The sequence below is a fragment of the Pseudoliparis swirei genome, chromosome 1 (genome assembly GCF_029220125.1).
Source record: "Pseudoliparis swirei isolate HS2019 ecotype Mariana Trench chromosome 1, NWPU_hadal_v1, whole genome shotgun sequence".
In the NCBI taxonomy this organism is placed as follows: Eukaryota; Metazoa; Chordata; class Actinopteri; order Perciformes; family Liparidae; genus Pseudoliparis; species Pseudoliparis swirei.
This window is the reverse complement of record NC_079388.1, coordinates 19363958-19384530: the sequence shown is the minus strand read 5'-3', so window position 1 is coordinate 19384530 and position 20573 is coordinate 19363958. Positions and strand designations below refer to the sequence as shown.

At 41.4% G+C, this 20573-nt stretch overlaps 4 long non-coding RNA genes across 5 annotated transcripts; all 4 read left to right on the top strand.

Annotated features, from left to right (window-relative positions):
* The first annotated feature begins 10630 nt into the window (after positions 1-10630).
* LOC130204649 (uncharacterized) lies at positions 10631-11689 on the top strand. The gene is made up of 3 exons (XR_008833753.1): positions 10631-10759; positions 11325-11439; positions 11663-11689. It is a non-coding gene; the product is annotated as an uncharacterized LOC130204649 (long non-coding RNA).
* Positions 11690-11716: 27 nt separating this feature from the next.
* On the top strand, positions 11717-12352 carry LOC130204435 (uncharacterized). The gene is made up of 3 exons (XR_008833666.1): positions 11717-11855; positions 12005-12094; positions 12209-12352. It is a non-coding gene; the product is annotated as an uncharacterized LOC130204435 (long non-coding RNA).
* Positions 12353-12712: 360 nt separating this feature from the next.
* LOC130204731 (uncharacterized) lies at positions 12713-13656 on the top strand. The gene is made up of 2 exons (XR_008833782.1): positions 12713-12784; positions 13202-13656. It is a non-coding gene; the product is annotated as an uncharacterized LOC130204731 (long non-coding RNA).
* Positions 13657-16339: 2683 nt separating this feature from the next.
* LOC130204486 (uncharacterized) lies at positions 16340-19051 on the top strand. Of its 2 annotated transcripts, XR_008833699.1 has the most exons (5): positions 16340-16390; positions 16699-16794; positions 16929-16951; positions 17137-17191; positions 18918-19051. It is a non-coding gene; the product is annotated as an uncharacterized LOC130204486 (long non-coding RNA). The 2 variants fall into 2 exon arrangements; XR_008833670.1 differs by lacking the exon at positions 16340-16390 and having other exon boundaries at positions 16625-16794.
* The last annotated feature ends 1522 nt before the right edge of the window (positions 19052-20573 follow it).

Sequence of the window (20573 nt, the reverse complement as noted above, 5' to 3'; positions counted from 1 at the left end):
AGTTTCTACACCAGATGTCTAACTGACAGTGCTGTAGCTAAATTTAAAGAAGCGATTCCTTCTGTATTTGATTCGATACCACGTCTCAATATAACAGAGGACTCCTGGTCTAACTTTAGTCCGTCCCAGATTGATCATCTTGTTGACAGTGCCACAGGCTCTCTGAGAATGACACTGGACTCGATAGCCCCTCTGAAGAAGAAGACAGTGAGGAAGAGGAGGTTTGCTCCCTGGTATAACCCTCAGACCCGCAAACTGAAGCAAACGTCACGAAAGCTTGAACGCATATGGCGTTCAACTAATCTCGAAGAATCCCGCTTAGTTTGGCGAGATAGTCTTAAAACTTATAAGAAGGCCCTCTGTAATGCCAGAGCAGCCTATTACTCATCAGTAATAGAGAAAAATAAAAACAACCACAGGTTTCTCTTCAGCACTGTAGCCAGGCTGACAGAGAGTCACATTCCTATAGACCTCAGTGGTAATGACTTCATGAACTTCTTTAATGAAAAGATTGTAACTATTAGGGACAAGATTAATAATCTCTTGCCCTTAACCAGTGCCAATCTGTCCTCAAGTGGAATGGCCTTGGAAACCGCTGTATGACCTGGTGTATATTTGGAGGGCTTTTCTCCCATCAACCGTGACCAATTATCTTCAACGGTTTCTACTTCGAACACGTCTACCTGTCTCTTGGACCCCATCCCGACGAGGCTGCTTAAAGACGTTTTGCCTTTAATTGGCGGCTCTCTATTAGATATTATCAATGTGTCTCTGCTAACAGGCCACGTACCACACTCCTTCAAGGTGGCTGTTATTAAACCTCTCCTGAAGAAGCCCACTCTGGATCCAGAGGTGTTGCTAACTACAGACCGATCTCTAACCTCCCTTTCCTCTCCAAGATCCTTGAGAAAGTGGTCGCAAATCAGTTGTGCGACTTTCTACATCATAATAGTTTATTTGAGAAATTTCAATCAGGATTTAGAAAACACCACAGCACCGAGACGGCACTGGTGAAAATTACAAATGACCTCTTAATGGCAGCAGATAGAGGACTCCTCTCTGTCCTGGTCTTGTTAGACCTTAGTGCTGCATTCGACACCATTGACCATGACATCCTGTTACAGAGACTGGAGCAGTCGATTGGCATTTCAGGCACGGCACTAATTTGGTTTAAATCCTATTTATCAGATCGATCTCAGTTTGTATTTGTAAACGATGACGCCTCGATAATCACCAACGTTAATCACGGAGTTCCACAAGGTTCTGTGCTTGGACCAATTTTATTTACCTTATACATGCTTCCTTTGGGCAATATTATCAGGAAACACTCCATAAACTTTCATTGTTATGCAGATGATACTCAACTATATTTATCGATAAAACCAGAGGAGAGCAACCAACTCTGTAAAATTCAAGCATGTCTTAAAGACATAAAAACATGGATGACCTGCAACTTCTTGATGTTAAACTCAGACAAAACCGAAGTAATTTTAATCGGCCCAGAGCACCTCTGTCCTTAGCCCGTTTGTCATACCAACTCTTCATTTCCCTCTGAGCAACAACCAGATTTTCCTGTGCCAGCTCGCACGCACGGCGCATCCTGAACCGAAACCCACTCACATAATCCAGCAAATTAAGTGGCTCGGCCACACCCAGCCACTTTTCCTTCAACAGCTTCAGGGGACCACGTACATTATGAGCAAAAACCAGCTCAGACGGGCTAAACCCCAGCGACTCCTGCACCACCTCTCTTACTGCGAACAACATCAAATGCACTCCCTCATCCCACTCCTTATCGGATTCCAAACAGTACGCACGTAACATTGATTTAAGCGTCTGATGAAAACGCTCAAGCGCCCCCTGTGACTCAGGGTGATATGGACTCGAGTGGACATGACTGATGGCGAGCTGTTTGAGAGTCTGAGCAAAGACACGCGACATGAAATTAGATCCTTGGTCCGTTTGAATTACCTTTGGCAACCCAAACACGGAAAAAAACTTCACCAGGGCTTTGCCCACACTCGGAGCAGTGATGTTACGCAACGGTATGGCTTCGGGAAACCGTGTTGCCGCGCACATGATGGTGAGAAGAAATTTATTCCCGGATTTACTACGTGGAAAAGGGCCCACACAGTCCATGATCACCCGCTCAAAAGGTTCACCTATAGCCGGGATAGGATACAGTGGTGCAGGCGGAATCGTCTGATTGGGCTTCCCTACAACCTGGCACACATGGCAGGTTTTACAGTATTGCACTACATCCCTCTTTAGACCAGGCCAGAAGAAGTGGCGCAGCACTCGGTCATACGTTTTATTAACACCCAGGTGGCCAGCAAGCTGATGATCATGAGCCAAACTTAAGATGTCACGGCGGTACTTAGCCGGGACCACCACTTGTATTTTCACCCTCCAATCATCATCTGGTGACGCAGCCAGCGGTGTCCATTTACGCATGAGCACCCCGTTTTCGACAAAGTACCCCCGAGAGCCAACGACACCTTCTGATACCGCATTGTCCAACAACAATGATATCTCCGCATCCGCTTTTTGATCACACACCAGTTGCTGACGTGCCACAGGCACAGTACCGAGACTTATCGTATCCGTCTTCACCCCGTCACACTGCAGGGGAGAGTCATTAAACGGTACATCCAGTTCTATAGTCATAAAACTATCAGCCAGATCCACCTCATTGCTAACCTCAACCTCACACTTGGACTTGGCGCGGGTAACGGCACAGGCGAAACGTACATCAGGGAACTCTCGGACCAGTTTATCCGAACAATTCCCCATAGGAACTGCAGTCACCTCCGGTTTAACGAGTACTCTGCCCCCGGCTAAGTCATTCCCCAAGATCAAATCTACCCCCTCAATAGGAAAACAAGTTCTAACCCCGACAATCACCGGCCCTGTAACTAGATCTGACTTGAGGTAAATATGATGCAACGGTGAATCTACATATTGCATTCCAAAGCCCCTCACAAGAACCCCGGAATTCACAGCCGACTCCTCCGACAGGGGCAACACACCAGTCACGATAAAAGATTGTGATGCCGCTGTATCCCTCAGAATTGTCACTGGAATCCCGTTGTTCTTCCCAAGCGACGACACCACTCCGTGCATAAGAAACGGAGCAAACACTTCCAATCCTGAATTGAGTGGTCCCGGTCGAGAAGTATTGACAAAGGCTACTGTCTTCACATTGTTTTTTTTATCCTGCAAAACATAGCAATTCGCCATAACATGACCTCTTTTCTTGCAGTGATGACACACCGGCCTATCCGTAGATCCCCACTTCACCTCTCCTGATTTGTCCTCAGTAACTCTTGGCCTGCTGGACTGCCATGGCACCTTAGCAAAGACTGGGGTTTCTCTGATTGTATTGTCCACAAACCCGGTTTGTGCCCGAGTCCTGTCACTGCCGACAGCCTTATGAGTAAGCACATAGTTATCCGCCAAAACCGCAGCATCAAACAATTTAAGCGGTTTTTGCTCATTGAGGTATGTGGCCACTGTGTAAGGCAAACAGTTCTTGAACTCCTCCATGAGCACTACGGTTTTCAGATCCTCTAGAGTTTTTATCCCCACCGATGAGCACCACCGTTCAAACAGAACCTCTTTTTCCCGTGCGAATTCCACATACGCTTGGCAATCTTGTTTTTTTAAATCACGAAACTTTTGACGGTAAGCCTCAGGCACCAGCTCATACGCGCGCAGAATAGCAGCTTTCATCTGCTCATAATTCCGACTGACCTCCTCAGATAACGCAGCGTAAACCGCCCGCGCTTTACCCGACAGAACGCACTGCAGCATAACCGGCCACATGCTCACCGGCCATTTAAACGTGGTTGCAACACGCTCAAACAGGACAAAATAACTATCAACGTCTATCTCGTCAAATACCGGGACAAACCGAATGTATTTGCTTACGAAATCGCCAGTCTCCGCAGACCCCATCTGCTGAGGCTGGCGAGACGACACCTCCAGCTCCCTCAAACGTACCTCCGCGTCAATTTTCCTCATCTCCAAATTAAAATTATGCTCGTTCTCCTTCTCTCTCAGCCTCAGCTTAAGTAGCTCTAGTTTATGGTCGGTCAACGTCTGAGAGTCCTCTGTCTCAACGTTTGTATCACCGTGAATCTCCTCCTCCGATAATACCTCCTGGTCTATAAGCGCAGCCAACAGCTGTCCTTTAATAACTTGTTTCTTGCTCTGTTTCTTGACTACAACCTCGAATTTGCCTGCGATTTGACCAAGCTCCTGTTTGGTACACGCATCCAACTTCTCCCTAGTTGGATCCTCAACAAACCCTTCCAAGTCAAAATCCATTACTGCAATTCTCCGCTATACAGCCAATAAAACAAACACATACGCTGTCAAGGGCCTTTTCCCAGCACACTACTCACCAGCCCGAGACAGCCTTTGGACGAGCCCCCATATGTTACGTCCCGCCTCCCTACTCTGCGGTAGTGGCTCTTGAGGGAGACGCAACATGAAATAAAATAAGAAAACGCGAAGCCCTTTACAGCGAACAAAAAGCTTTATTCGCGTAATCAAACAATGTCCCTGGAGAACGGGTAGAAGAAACAAAAAGACGGAGGGGACTTGGACCAGCCACTCCAGCGGCCGTCGAACCCAGAGTCTTCCTCCGCTGCCCAACACACCACAGAACCTAACGGGACCAACAAAGACACGAAAACCACCTATACAACACGTCCTCCAGGAAACACAACAAAAGGCCAAAGCGCCCCGACACAGCGGAGCCCTCCCCAGTAATGCAGCCCCCTCTTCTCCTTCAGTCTTCTCCTTTACACTCGGCTGATTGGCAACGGTGAACACCCGCGCAAAGCTCGGCTGAGTGTCAACTAGGAACACCTGGAGAAGGCGGAGCCAGAGGCGGGCCAACTGCACCTGCCCAGCAGAGAAAACAAGAGGACAACAAGAAGGGCGGGGGGAGTACGTAACACCCTGGCATCCAACACCACTGTAAAGAATCTTGGCGTTATCTTTGATCGGGACTTGTCCTTTAACTCCCACGTAAAGCAAATCTCAAGGACTGCATTCTTTCATCTACGTAATATTTCAAAATTAGGCACATCTTGTCTCAAAAAGATGCAGAAAAATTGGTTCACGCGTTCGTTACTTCGAGACTGGATTACTGCAACTCCTTATTATCAGGCTGCTCTAATAAATCTCTTAGGTCCCTCCAGTTGATCCAGAATGCTGCAGCTTGTGTTCTCACTAAAACTAAGAAAAGAGATCACATCACTCCTGCACTAGCTGCTCTGCACTGGCTACCCATAAAATCAAGAATCACTTTTAAAATTCTTCTCTTAACCTACAAAGCCTTGATTGGTGATGCACCATCATATCTTAAGGAGCTTGTAGTACCATATTGTCCCACTAGAGAGCTACGCTCACTAAATGCGGGACTACTTGTAGTTCCTAGAGTCTTAAAAAGTAGAATGGGAGCCAGAGCCTTTAGTTATCAAGCTCCTCTTTTATGGAACCAGCTTCCACCTTCAGTCCGGGAGGCAGACACAGTCACCTCGTTTAAGAGTAGACTTAAGACCTTCCTCTTTGACAGAGCTTATAGTTAGGGCTGAATCAGGTTCACCTGGTCCAGCCCCTTGATATGCTGCTATAGGCTTATAGCTGCCGGGGACGTTTTAGGATGCACTGAGTACCTCTCTCCTCTTTTTTCTCTCCTTAAGGATGAATTTTCATCTCTCACTCCCACGTTACTAACTCTGCTTTCTCCGCGGAGTCCTTGACGTCACGTCTCATGGGGTCATCGGACCCTATGAGACGACATAGATCTATCTGCCTGATGGATCATCGAGGTCTGGGTCGTGGAATTCCTGCTCCTGACTACGCCACTGTCCTGTTGAGACTCCGCCCACTGTTGAGACTCCGCCCCCTCCTCTCTACCGCCATCTGCCTGATGGATCGTGGAGGTCTCCATCGTGGAATATGCCTACTATGAACTATTCATACACTCTGTCACATTCATTGAATGTATTTAAACTCTAAATCTGTCCTTCTGTACACATGACATCTATTGCATCTGTCCATCCTGGAGAGGGATCCTCCTCTGTTCTCTCCTGAAGGTTTCTTCCCTTTTTTTCCCCCTGAAGGGTTATTTGGGAGTTTTTCCTGGTCCGATGTGAGGTTTTGGGGCAGGGATGTCTATGTGTACAGATTGTAAAGCACTCTGAGACAAATTTGTAATTTGTGAAATTGGGCTATACAAATAAACTGAATTGAATTGAATTGACTTAAACTGACCTCAGAGGTTCGTTGGAAGACCACGAAGCCAGAAGACCTCCTGCAGGACCAGCTCAGCAGTGTCCTTGGCCGAGGGGAGCTTGGACAAGGGTACAAAGTGGGCCACCTTGCTGAACCGATCTACCGCTGTCAGGACGTTGGTATGTTTGTTGGACAGAGGTCGTCCGGTAACAAAGTCCATGGAGACGTGAGACCAGGGAACAGACAGAGGTTGCAGGGTAGCAGAGGTTCTGGTGGGCTACTCTGGAGAAAGACACCCAGGAGTTCGTCAACGCCTGTCCTGTCAAACCAGCACAAAGCATCTCACCCGGCTCCCGCTGGTTTCTGGGAGGCGGTGTGGGCCCCCAGCTTTGGGGCGAGGGTGACGCGAACCTCGCGCCTGAAGCTACGCGGCCCGCCTTAAGCAAGGAGACACCTTGCAGTCGAACAATTCCCCTCGCTGACCACGAGGCCGACCAGAAAACGCTCTCACCGTATTCATGTTTATAGTTCAATTCAATTCCGTTTATTTGTATAGCCCATTCTCACAAATTAGAAATGTGTCTCAGAGTGCTTTACAATCTGTACACATAGACATCCCTGACCTTTGACCTCACATCGGATCAGGAACAACTCCCAAATAAACATTCACGGAGAAAAAAAAGAGAAGAACCCTTCAGGAGAGCAACAGAGGAGGATCCCTCTCCAGGATGGACAGAACAATAGATGTCATGTGACCAGAAGGAATCATTAGAGTTAAAACACATTCAATGAATATGACAGAGTGTGTAATAGTTCATAGTAGGCTTATTCCACGATCCATCAGGCAGATGGAGGTAGAGAGGAGGAGTGGGCGGAGTCTCAACAGTGGGCGGAGTCTCAACAGGGCCACGGCAGTCAGGTGTATTGCCTCCACAGTGATGGTGCCAGTCGGTGGTCTCCACCACCCTGCGTATCGTTATAACATCCGTGATGAGGCCTGATACTGCTGACGTAGCGCGTCGGGGGGAGACGCCTCCCACACACTGCGATCATGCAATTTGGACATTATGTGAAATTAAATTCTAATTAAATAAATAAAGTTAGACTACTGTACTGTTTTTAATTGAAAGTCAACTCAAATTAAATGATTATATTCATAATTTCATAATGGTATAATTAGGATTAAAGGAGGTTATATTATATTTAGGGATGGGTATCGTTTGAGTTTTTTCCGATACCGGTGCTAAACCGGTACTTTTAAAATGATACCGGTGCCTAAACGGTGCCTAAACCGATACTTTTTTTTAAAAACCCACAATGAGGACATTAAAAACCTCTTTGGCCATATTCCCTCTAGAAGCCGTTATCATGGAGCACTGACACACAACGGATATCAGACTGTTAACATACACAATATGTGTTCTCCATTATATGATGTGATTTGTATTGTCATGTGCAGACCTTAAAGGGTTAATCCTGTCACTGTGTTGATGGACAAAGAGAACAACCAATCAGAGGGACTGAAGATGACACGTGACAAATACAGTTTTGCTTCTGACAGCGAGAGTTACACTGAAACAAAGTGACGCCCCACGGTCTTTATTCCTCCGTCATTATATTCCCGGTAACACCGGGTATACAGCCGGGACCGCTGTACATCAACACATCTGCTAGCAGACTGTCACGCTCGTAGCTCGTAGCTAGCGCTAGCTACGAGCTAGCTTAAACATGGTTATAATGGATAATTTATTATTTCTTGGGCTACTTTTATGAATGCAAGACTTGCAATCAACGTTACGGTACTAATCTGAGTTCAGGCTGCTCGTCATAATCGGTCTCCACGTGTTCAGGGGGACCGGTGACGGCCTCCCCATCGCACCCAGCCTGACGCTGGTGTGCTCCACACGGGTTCACGCCGTCACACACGGCCACGCCTCCGCTCTCAAACTTAAATATGAGAGGCTCGTAACCTGCTGACAGGGCGGAGTCGCCACAGAAGTTCACAACAATAGTTTTTTTCAATTTCAATCGGCTCATGCGTTGCGTTTCGGTCCGGGTAATACCGGTTATATTGGAGCCGGTACCACATTGGCACCGGTTTCCGGTACCCAACCCTAATTATATTCATGAAGTGCTTTTCACTGGCCACTTGTGGTTAATGTTGTGCGTGTGGAGCGCGGGTGTGAGTCCTCCTTTTGTATATGGGCAAATTTCTTTTGCGTGAATCCGGTGCAAAGTTTAATAAATGAGACTCCAGACCCTTTGAGAGCCAGGGCTTCTTTCTCCTTTTACAGATCAGATCTGAGAGTTTTCACCTAGTGCTTCTTATATAATTAGTTGTAACAGGCAACATTTCATTTAGGTTTAGCAGAAATTACGGTTTTTCCAGACAATTCCAGCTGTAATTATGGTTGAGAGAAAGAAAACAACTAAATCTATGTAGAATTAAAATGGAAGTGTGCAGAAGTTTGGTATTGAGTGATTAGAGACGTATTTATACTAACCTAATCTGGGGAGGAATACGTTTCAGTCAAATGTAATTGCAAATTACGTTTTAGTTCTGAGGTAAGGTGTCATGCTGTCAGTGACTATAGAACAGCGCAATCTGGGTGTCAGAATGCGCCTGAAGCTGCAGCCGGTGAACCCTTCCCACATCTCTGGGTTTCGTTAGAAGCAATTCTAAAATAAAGCCTTCAATTCGTCATGATGAAATGAGCTGTGTGTGTGTGTGTGTGTGTGTGTCTGTGACTATGAGGAACTCTTTTTAACTTGTGTTTAGTCCACGGTGGAGGTTTTTATAGACAATTTATTTTCGAGCAAAAGCGACGAGGATGACCTGGAGCTGCTTGAGGTAAGAATAATAAATCTTTTCACTCAGATTATTGGCAAAACAAAAGCTACTTCCTCTTAATACTCTTTTACATTTCACTCTGTATTCCGTCTGTTCTGTTGGGTCATTTCTTAAACACCACTTTTAACATTTCATTAAACGAAAACGTTGGTGGAGAAACCATTAAGTCTTTTCTACACTGTAAAAAAAGATCCTAATTTTACGGAAAATAACTCTAAATATTTACAGTATTTTTCTTTCTTTTTAAATTACATACAAAACTCTGTGAAATTACAGACATTATCTTTAAATTAACAACCCAACTGTTAATTTAAGTTTTATGCTCATAATACAAAATAACATTTTTTTCCCATTTTTGTAAAGAAAAATGACTGTATTATTAATACAGTCTTTTTACCGTTTTCTTAAATGACATACAAATTCATGTAAAACAACAATTATTACCTGTAATTAAAGGTGGAGCTCCTTATATGAAGGTTTATGTCCATACTAACAATTTAACGATTTTCTTTGTAATTTTAAGGTAGATCATATTATATTTATATTAATGTGTACTTTTACATTCAAACTCTGTAAATCTGAATCTAAATGTAGCTAACTTTTGTCATTACATTAAACATATTGCATTTTTTTAAAGAGTACAAAGTAGAAGAAATAATAGGTTTTGATACTTGTTCTTTATAGGAGCATTATAGGGCGACCGTGAGTATTTGTCCAGTGTCGGTGTCCCGGAGCGAGACATCTAACTTCTAACTGTAAGTCGCTTTTGGATAAAAGCGCCAGCTAAATGCATGTAACATGCTTGAAAGTTTCAACCTCAAGAGAGCAGTGCAGCAGAAACTTGCCATATAGGATTTAGTGTCAACTAGAAATAAGACCGTCACAATGGCAATGACCACCACGAGCGGAGTGCGAAGCATCCCAGATAGCAGTTGGTCCTATCCGCCCTCCTGTCGCACTCGGTTTGGTCATGCCACCGGATCCGCGCACCATCAGACAGCGTTGTAACTGCGGTGGATGCTCCACGTTGTTGCCCTTCGACTTTTCAAACTGGTATTTTCAAAACTGCAGCTCTTGCGCCAGAAGTACGAGTTAGGTAAGTGTTGAATTGTGTTGCTACTGTCGAATTATGGCTCGTTTTCTTAAGAGTTCCCTCTTCTTTTGCTGCCGCTAACATTGCTTTGTGAAGTTTGAGGTATTGTTAGACTTCAACGTAAATAAGTTATTACCGTAACATCCCGGTTTTAAAAGAAAAAATCGTATTTAATCACACACAGTTGGTGATGGTGTATAAGCTGATGTTGCTACTGCACGTGTCCCCTCTGCCAGGGCTGGTCCAGCTAACTACCATGTGTGGTTCTCATGGAGCTATCTTCTGCAGCTAGCGCTGAATTGTCAGTGGTTAGGTTACTTAAGCTCCAACCCAAGGGTGCGCGATGGAAGCTGAGCGAGCTAACCGCCAGCCCGCGAGCTAATAACGAGCGCGAGCTCATGAGCTAATAGCGCTAGCTCATGAGCTAATAGCGAGCGCCAGCACAGACCTGTTTTAATTTAATTCTGCATGTATTGAGTTCTCAACACGTAACTTAGAATTTGCAATGTCATCCTCACAGTTGTACAGAAGTGACAACACTGTTGATCGCCATCTCTACAATTCAGGTAAGCACACATTCTTTGGAAGGAAATGTTTTCACAGCAACTTAAAGACACATTTGAGAGGGAACCGTATAACCTGTTTAACTTTATAATGACCAGATTTGTATTAATTCATTAAAATACTATCTTAATAGCGTAGTGTTTGTTAGGATCTGTGTGTTTCCTGTTTTATGTTGAAGTCCCTGTCTCGTTTCCTGTTTCCTGCTCTTCCCTCCTGTGCTTGTCTGTTTCTTTCCTGATTGTTTCCAGACATGCCCTGATTGTTTCCACCTGTGTCTCGTTCCTGTGTATTTAATCTGTGTCCTTCTGTTTGTCTGGTGTCAGATCGTCTTTTTCGTTCCGTGTGGTGTTGTCCGTGTTCCTGTACTGAGAATAAACTCAGTTTTCGTGAAACTCCTGCTGCGTTTGGGTCCTCCACACCACGCATCCGTAACAGTGTTTTTATAAAAATGACTTGACATGCTATATAAGCACTACAAATTAATACAATTGAGAACAAATAGATATTGTATATTTCCTGAAAGAAAAGATGCATTTCAAACATTGTTTGTATTTTGGTTTGTTTTAGATAAAATGAACAGAAAGAATGGGCCTGTCTCCAGCTCCACCATTAGACGGAGGGTCCGTCAAGATGTTTTGACTACATCACTGTGATTGATGGGAAACTGAATACAACTTTGACTGTTCAGTAAAGTTTATTCTCTTCAATGTGTATAACACGCCTATTATTGCCGTTTAATCTCTTTTTTTTACGGTATACCTCGTGTTGTCAAACACACATTTTCATACTCCTGGTTATTAAGAACTTTAATAGTTGCAAAATATTATTTTTTTCAAAGTTCTTGGAACAGAAGGTTATATTTCTGTGACAAGTGACACTGTTTGTTTCTTTCCTCTGTAATTCAGGATGTTCCACTTCATAGAATTGTTGACTCAGCGGTAGCAGTAGTGCCACAAAGCTATACCAGCTTTGTGGCACTACTGCTACCGTTTTGGCCGAATTATCCGAGGGACGAAAGGGTGGACAAGGCTGTCAGAAGCGCCGAACAACCTGGACCAGACTGGCAGACACATGACGTCAGAGTAATTGGATCATGCGGTATTATATTAATATTGTATTAATTGGCCGTTTTAAACGGATATAAAAAATCACTTTGTTATATATGTTGGGGGAAACAACATTTTAATCACATTGTTCTGTTTATAATTCTGTACTTTTTCATTGTGTTTATGTGACTTAATTTTTAGATAATTACTTGGTGGAAATATGTCTTGAGACACATCAGATCTCCAGTCAGAAGAGGAGGCAATTCCTAAAAAGAGGAAGCCAATGCCGGTGTGAGTAAATGTGTATACATTTTATTCTTTAGAACACTTTTACCTTAATAAAATAAAGCGTCTGTCATTCATTTTTATAGTATGACCAATTAGTTTTTTTCTATCTCTTTCTAGCCATTTCTATGGAGACTCGGATGGAGACAGTGAAAATGAAAATTCCCCCCACAAAACAGGGGTCCAACCACTAGCGGGACAGTTGTCCCTCCAATCATTGCCTCCTCCTAACTATTCCATGTACTCCATCACCAGCAGGACAGCGAACACGCTAGGGGGACACGCCCACCTGGCGAGGGGCGTGTGGTTCAGACACCATTGCCTGCTGTGGTGAGCAACACCTCAAACGGCTATGGGATTCAAATTGAACCTTTTAATCATTTAATTTTTTTCAATGTTAACAATTGTTAATTGGATACAAGACATGCAATACACACTGTCACATTGAATCCAAGTGAATATGATTATTATGATTGTATAAAACTTGATATTTCCATATTTTATGTAAAATCTCTTAATCGTTACATTTTTTAACTGTTTTTCTAATGGGTTTTTTATATAGCTGTTCCAGTTCAAATCCTAGGCATGCTGGAGACAATTACAGAGGTGAGAGACCCGTTCGTTCCGTGTACCACAATGGAGGAAGTGGACCTTTTGAGCAACGGCTCAAAGATCCCGTCAACATTCTAATGAGTGGTGAGTTTTTTTGTTTTAAGAATCTCACGCAAAGCTGATTAAAATCTATTGTATGTAATTAACACTAGACAATACCATGTTTGATGGAAATGTTTTTCAAACATTCTGTAAAGTATCAAATATTAATCGTACTTTTCGATTTCCTCCTGTCTTGAGTAGTGTTCAAACTTACGAATAACCATCTTTCCCAGATCTTTTTTTAACAGTGCTAAATAAAATGTTTGAATTGCAACTTTATTCTCTACTTGGGTAAATGTTACTCGACTATATCTTTACATAATAGTTATATGATATATTGACTCTAAATATAGCATAGCACACCTTAAGTGCCAGACAGCTACTAGATTTTAGACTGCATTTCTGCTCTATGTTGCACTGAGGATTCATGAGATTTTGTATCTGCTTGTGTGATTACAGATGCCGTCAGAAAGAATCATGCCACACATGCATCCACTGATGAACAGATTCTAAAGCATGCCATTAGGTGTTCAACCTGGCAGCAAACCGGGGTAGCTCCAGGAGGCGTGCTACTGTCGACATCCCCCACACTGAACAGAATTAAAAATATATATTTATATTTATAATATATAATATATATTTATATATATACACACACACCAGTTCTCAGTTGGAAGTTCCACCATTCACTTGAGGCCACTGCGACCTATTCTCTGGGAGAATTGTGGTATTTGGGTTAGGTGGTCGGTATTTATGGTTGTATTAGTTGTAGCTCTTGTGTTCTAATGTGAGCTATAGTTTTTACTCTATATGTATGTGTGTATATATTGTCTCGAACTAATTATAAATAAATATGATTCATACATGTACAAGAAATAATTTGATGTCCTTTTAATAAACTGTTTTTGATATTATTTCCGATTGCATTTCTTTTTTCCCCATTGATGCATAGTAAATATATGTCGGTATGTAAAGTAATTGATCCGGGCCAAATGAGCTGCTTTATGGAAGGATCCAAATTGAATGAATATGGGTGACTGTACATCTAGCCACTGATCCGGAGCCTATGACGCATCCGGGAGGGAGTCAGTTTGCTATCTGTGATATTAATTGTGTTACATTGAACTGGAATAGGCCTTTACTGTTCAAAATATTGAAAATAACAATGCTATTAAAAACATTTGATTTCCACATTCCAAGTTGTGCAAGTAAAAAATAGAGATTTATGCCCACATGGACACTTCCAGGCCGGTTAAATTAACTGGGTTTGCCCTAACGACGGAGGCCCGATTCTGCCATAGTTGCTTGCTACTTTGAACGCCTTTAGCCGGCAAAAGACAGTAACCTTTGCCCATGTGATTGAGGCCCAGTGCTGCTATAGTGCATGCAGTCTTGGGCATCCACACAACGGTGAAAGAGGGGGAGTTTAGCCCTAAGAAAGTAGGCCTTGTGCTGCTGCAGTGCATGCTGTCTTGGGCATGCGTAATTCAGCCAAAGACTGTGCATTTAGCCGGGGGAATTGAGGACAGCAGTTTCTTTATCCGAGAAACAGCGTTGTTGGCTGCCTTTAATTCAACCTTTTCAGCCTGGACGCAGAGCTCAAGTAGTCTTGAATGTGCCTCCAAAATGTATGGTATTTGCGGGTTAAATCAGCCTTTTCATCGTTTTGACGTTATACTCAGCCAATTTAGCCTGGAGATGATGCTGTAGTGCATTATCAAACTGCACAATTACTGTTGAATCTACCTTGCTTCCATAGACAACTAAAATACTTTAAAGACATTCACTGTCTACAGTGAGCAGTTGAACAATTAAAATGTACATTGTCCCATATAAAGGATGGCTAATGGCCTAACTACTTTGGCCAACACCTTGGATCTGCTGGATTTGAGCTATGCAGAAGAATAAAGACAAGAAGAGGGGGAAATGGCTTCGCAATGGATTGACTTGCTACATGCGGTTAAAAGTTTGAAAACATGTTGCAACCTGTATGGGATAATGGCCATGTTGGCAAATGAGTGTTGCTGTGGGCAAAGGCTGAACTCTAAACCAACCTGCCGCATAACACTGCAACACAGTTAGGGGGAAATGACATTGTCATGTTTGCACAGTTGGCATTTTGGTGGTTCTAAAGGAAAGGTCAGGGATTTGTTAAAATGCAAGAGGGTCATACTATGGGCCATCTGAATGTAAATAGAATGTCACCATGATATCAATCCAGCGATAAGCAATATATGCAGTGATTATTGTTGATTGCTCCATCTCAATTGCCGTCATCAGTCCTCATTTGGGTTATTGTGCAGGGAATGGCACTAAAACTTTTTTTAAATATTTGGGTGCTTCATTTTCTTTAATTAAAGAACCACTAAACACTGGGCCTCTACTTGTGTGTTCTTGTGTTGAGGCTAACCGGGGAAATAATAGTAATAATACAAATAATAATCTACCACTTCTGAGTAGACTCAATGTAGAGGAAACGCTTCATATGGATCAATGTGTTGGAGTTCTGTTGACTGTAGACTAGTAAGTATACTACAAAGGAATTGAATGACCAACCGTCGCCCCTCTCAGCCGGCCTTAAAAACATACTAAGTGTGGAAATATATATATATATAGCCTACCATGTGTCTATGTGTGTTTGTGTTAACCTATAGGTATTATTACAACTTTACCATATAGTATTTCATTTGTATTCATACACTGCAATGGAAAGAGTTAATTGAATATACCAGCCTATAAATACAACTAAATACAGACATTTCTTTAGTTTCTTTCAAAACAAGTCATCTTTTTCTATATTTGTTATGTTACCACGCTAAAACCATTGCTATTGGCTGTCTCCCCACGTTGCTTTGAACATGATTGGATAATCTGCCTGTCACTCAGAGAACTGGCCAATGAGAAATGTCCGCGCCGCGGATTTGAAATTACGTCTGTTCGAGCGGGAAGCCGCAGCGGGGCAGGCGCTACTCGGCAGGTCTGCTAGTGTCTGCTGTTGACCTACCTGCATTATTACCTGAAGTATTTTACATATGCCTGCGATTTTAACTTGTGGGATGTCAACGGAGAAAGAAAGACTGGGACACAGAGGAAGGATCATACGGGATGTGGTGACCAGCAAAGTTACGTGAATTGATATCCTGCTAAATTATTGAAGATATCAGGTAAGAAAACATTTTCACTGTTACTTTCTGAAACAACCTAATGTAATTTTCTGTTTTGCATAGTTTAAACATATTTCATTTAGACATATGGAAACAAATTAATCATTTTACATGTTTAAAAGTAATGTTATTACATTAAAATCAGTTAATTAGTGTGTTTAATACAGTTCATAATGGATTAAATAATGCTATCGGTGGATAAACGGACTGTTACAAAGAGTTTGGTTAGCTAGTTAAGTAAACTAGCTTCAGGTAACGTTAGCTTGTTGGCATGATTCTGTCTCACAACCAGAAAAACATACTTGAATGTGGTTTAGGGTGGGTGACATGGATATAATTGACAGTATTCTTCACTTTTTCGAACCGTACTGCACACAGCACTGGACCCTGAGCAGTGCATGGCCTGCAAGATCATGAGAAGGCTGAAGAACTAGGAGTGACAAGATACCACTGGATGGTGGGGCACATAATTCCACTCGGACAGGTAAGCAAACAGCCAAGACATAGAGAGATAGGATTTGTTCTTACAAAAACAATATAAAACAGCAAACATGTGCATTTAAACAGAAACAATACACACATACATACTGTAAAATGTGTTGTGTTCATTTAAGAAGCCTGCTCAAAACAAATGCATGCATGAGTTAGTCTAAGTCAGACTGGGAAATAAAGCCTCTAATTTTTATAAATGTTTCTGAGTTGGAAAAAGGCACCTTGGTGATGCTGGTGATATGATTCTTAAAACTGAGTTCACCTTCCATGGTCACTTATAGGTTTGTGATTTGTTTTTAGTGATCTGAAAATGTCTGTTTACCAACGGTCCCCATCCAACCTGACAGAGCGTGTGAGGATCTGCAGAAAAGAATGGCAGAACATCCCCAAATCCAGGTGTGTAAAGCTTGTCGCGTTTTATCGAAGAGACGAGGCTTTAACCGTGCCAAAGGTGCATTAACTAAGTACCAAGTAAAGGGTTTGAATACGTATGTCAATGTGATAATTCAGTTTTCTCTTTTTTATTGCAGGGTATTGAGTGTAGATTGATGAGGTAAAAATTAATTCAAATGATTCTATCATAAGGTTGCAACATAACAAAATGGGAAAAAGTGAAAAGTCTGAATACTTTCTGCATGCACGAAATATGTGGTGGCAGTTTTTTTCTGATTCATTTTCACATTACCCTTGTCAACACTGATAATAGCTAATTACACGAAACTTTCTTATATTTTTCAGCTCAATAAGGATTGGAACAACATTGACGGGGGGAAACACCCAAAGTCCATCACTCGTAAGTATCCACTGCAGCATATATAAAAGATATTAGTCCATTTGAACCACTATTGCAAAACCTTACATTGTGATTAATATTAGATATGATTTCTCAAGTACTTTAATGATCTTAGCAAAGCACTTTTTTAAGACAGTTCTTCCACTGGCCATAAAAAAAACTGAGGAGCTTTTCCTTCGGCCTTCCTTTGAGTTGTACGGTGGCCCTGAGAGGTCAGGGCACTGCAACTTAATAAAACATGCTAATCGACAAAACACAAGCAAATTAAGAAAACAACTTCATCAAATTGACAGCACATGTGCAGCATTTAGAAAAAGCACTGCAAATTCAGACGACACAACACGGTACAGAAAAGCGCTGCAAATTAAGAAAAGTGTTTCAAGAGGACACTAAATCGTGATGAACACAGCTTGGACAGGCTTGCTGTTGCTATGGTTTGTTACTCATGAAGTTATTGAAATCGGGTATTGTATCATCTGTTTACGTTGTGGACCTACAATATGCTACTGCTCTACTCACCGGAAAGTGAGCTGCATGCACCTCGCAGGACCTTGCAGAGCGGAAAAGCTGAATTATATCAGTCATTCTAATTATTTCTGAGGAGATTTGACAGATTTTAAACTGTACTATCCGGTTTAACAGTGTGGACAGACAGCCTGTAGCCTGCATCATATTCATGTAGGCATTATTAGACCAAAAAAATATACAGACGTATAGTCTACAGTAAGCCAAGCATTCCCATGAGACTTCTTTCCTTGAAAAATCCCCAAACAGACCACTATTACCTTACCTGAAATGAACATACCTCGTACTACTATCACCACCATAAAGTTATTGCTTATATGGTTATTATGCAAGCTACAGTTAACGTAACTTTTTCAATTTTGAAGATGAGGTCATATGAGATTGAATTCTGCTTTTCGCTCTGCAAAGTCCTATGAGTTGCGTGCAGCGGTCACTTTACGTGCAGAGTAAAGCAGCAGCAAAAGTCAGTTCCCAACATAAACAGATGGTATACGGAGCCGACGTCACTTCAATAACTTCACGAGTCTCAAACTAGCAGCAACAAACATGTTCAAACCGTGCTCAGCACCATTGTCCTTTGGAAACACTTCTGTTTTCTGTATTTATGCATGTTTTCTAAATGCTGGACATGTGTTGTCAAATTGCTAAAGTTTAATCTTAACTTGCCTGTGTTTTGTCTTTTTGCATGTGTTTTCTTAAGTGGCAGTGTGTTGATCTCTCAGGGCCACCGTAGAGTTAGCATACTTTTCAAAGACATGTCATCATTATCATCATCTACCCTTTTTTTATTTCTAAAGGGGCATTGAGGAAAAGACCCTCAGACATGTCACAATATAATTATCGGTGGTTGGTTTGATCTAGATGTATCAATTAGCTTCTTTTTTTTGTTTAGCTACAAGTGTGTTTACCTTGCTATGATACATCTGTGAAACGTGCCCATTGTTGTGAATCCACGTCTTTCTTCTTTTCGTGATTCACATGTTTCTGATGGAAGTGCTAAGACATGCACTGCGTGCAGCTTTAAATAGGTAATCATTTAATTACTATCATTCTCAAAGCTGACTGTTCAGCTTGACAGAATGTCAATTGGTACAGACAATTTCAAAATAGTTAGTTTAAGTTTGTTTAAAGGAATGGGAAGAAATGAAAGCCAACTTTCTCAGGACTTTCCAGTGAATTTGTTTGTCCTTCTTCCCCCCAGATGCACCGAGGATCTGGCTGATTACTGGAAATTTGGAAGATTGTTCTTTATCTGCACTGTCACTTCTGGTAAATATTTATGAAGAAGAAATATACTTTATTAATCCCCAAGGGGAAATTAGTTCTCTGCATTTAACCCATCCGTAGTTATTATGAGCAGTGGGCTGCAGTGATGCGCCCGGGAAGCAACTGGGGGTTCAGTGCCTTGCTCAAGGACACTTCGACTTGCAACTAATGGGGAGAGCGGGGATCGAACCAACAACCTTGGGGTTGCAGGACGCCTCTTACCCCACTGAGCTACAGCCGCCCACAATTATGGGCCTTTTGCGGTATGTTTTGCTTTCACTTATCAACTGATAGTGAATAATTGGTTGATTTTGAAAATGTACATTCAATAAAATGTTTTAAAATCAATATTGGTGTGTACTTTATATGTAATTCAGTTTCTAACCCCTACTTTAATTGAAACATTGAATGTTTTGTAGATGTTTCAATGTATTTAGATTTTTCACAGTAATCTCAAAAGCTTATATTTCATAATAATTGAACACTTGTAATAGTACAGGAGAAATCTGTAAAATCACAGTATTTCACTGCAAAACCTTTATAAATATCATTTTATTGAAGGTGTTTGATTGTAATAATATAGGAAAAATCTGTAAGATCACAGTATTTCACTGCAGAACCTTTAGAAATATCACTTTATTGAAGGTGTTTGATTGTAATAATATAGGAAAAATCTGTAAAATCACAGTATTTCACTGCAGAACCTTTAGAAATATCACTTTATTGAAGGTGTTTGATTGTAATAATATAGGAAAAATCTGTAAAATCACAGTATTTCACTGCAGAACCTTTAGAAATATCACTTTATTGAAGGTGTTTGATTGTAATAATACATACAAAATCTGTAAAATTACAGTATTTCACTGCAGAACCTTGAGAAATATCACTTTATTGAAGGTGTTTGATTGTAATAATACATACAAAATCTGTAAAATTACAGTATTTCACTGCAGAACCTTTAGAAATATCACTTTATTGAAGGCGTTTGACTGTAATAATATAGGAAAAATCTGTAGAATTACAGTATTTCACTGCAGAACCTTTAGAAATATCACTTTATTGAAGGTGTTTGATTGTAATAATACATACAAAATCTGTAAAATTACAGTATTTCACTGCAGAAGCTTTAGAAATATGACTTTATTGAAGGTATTTGACTGTAATAATATAGGCAAAATCTGTAAAATTACAGTATTTCACTGCAGAAGCTTTAGAAATATCACTTTATTGAAGGTATTTGACTGTAATAATAAAGGAAAAATCTGTAAAATAACAGTATTTCACTGCAGAACCTATAGAAATATCACTTTAATTAAGGTGTTTGATTGTAATATTACAGGAAAAATCTGTAAAAAAACAGTATTTCACTGCAAAATCTTTAATGAAAATTACTGTAAATTTATGGTTTTCGTCCTTTATTTGAAGTAAGGTATTTTACCTGAAATTTACGGTTTTTGTTTGGCAGCCGTAGCTGCCACTCATTTGACCTTCTTTTTACGGGTTTTTTTCTTACAGTGTACAACATTTAAACATATTTTTTCGAAGGACCAGATATATTCATATCATGATAGAAGTTGGCTAAACATCTGAA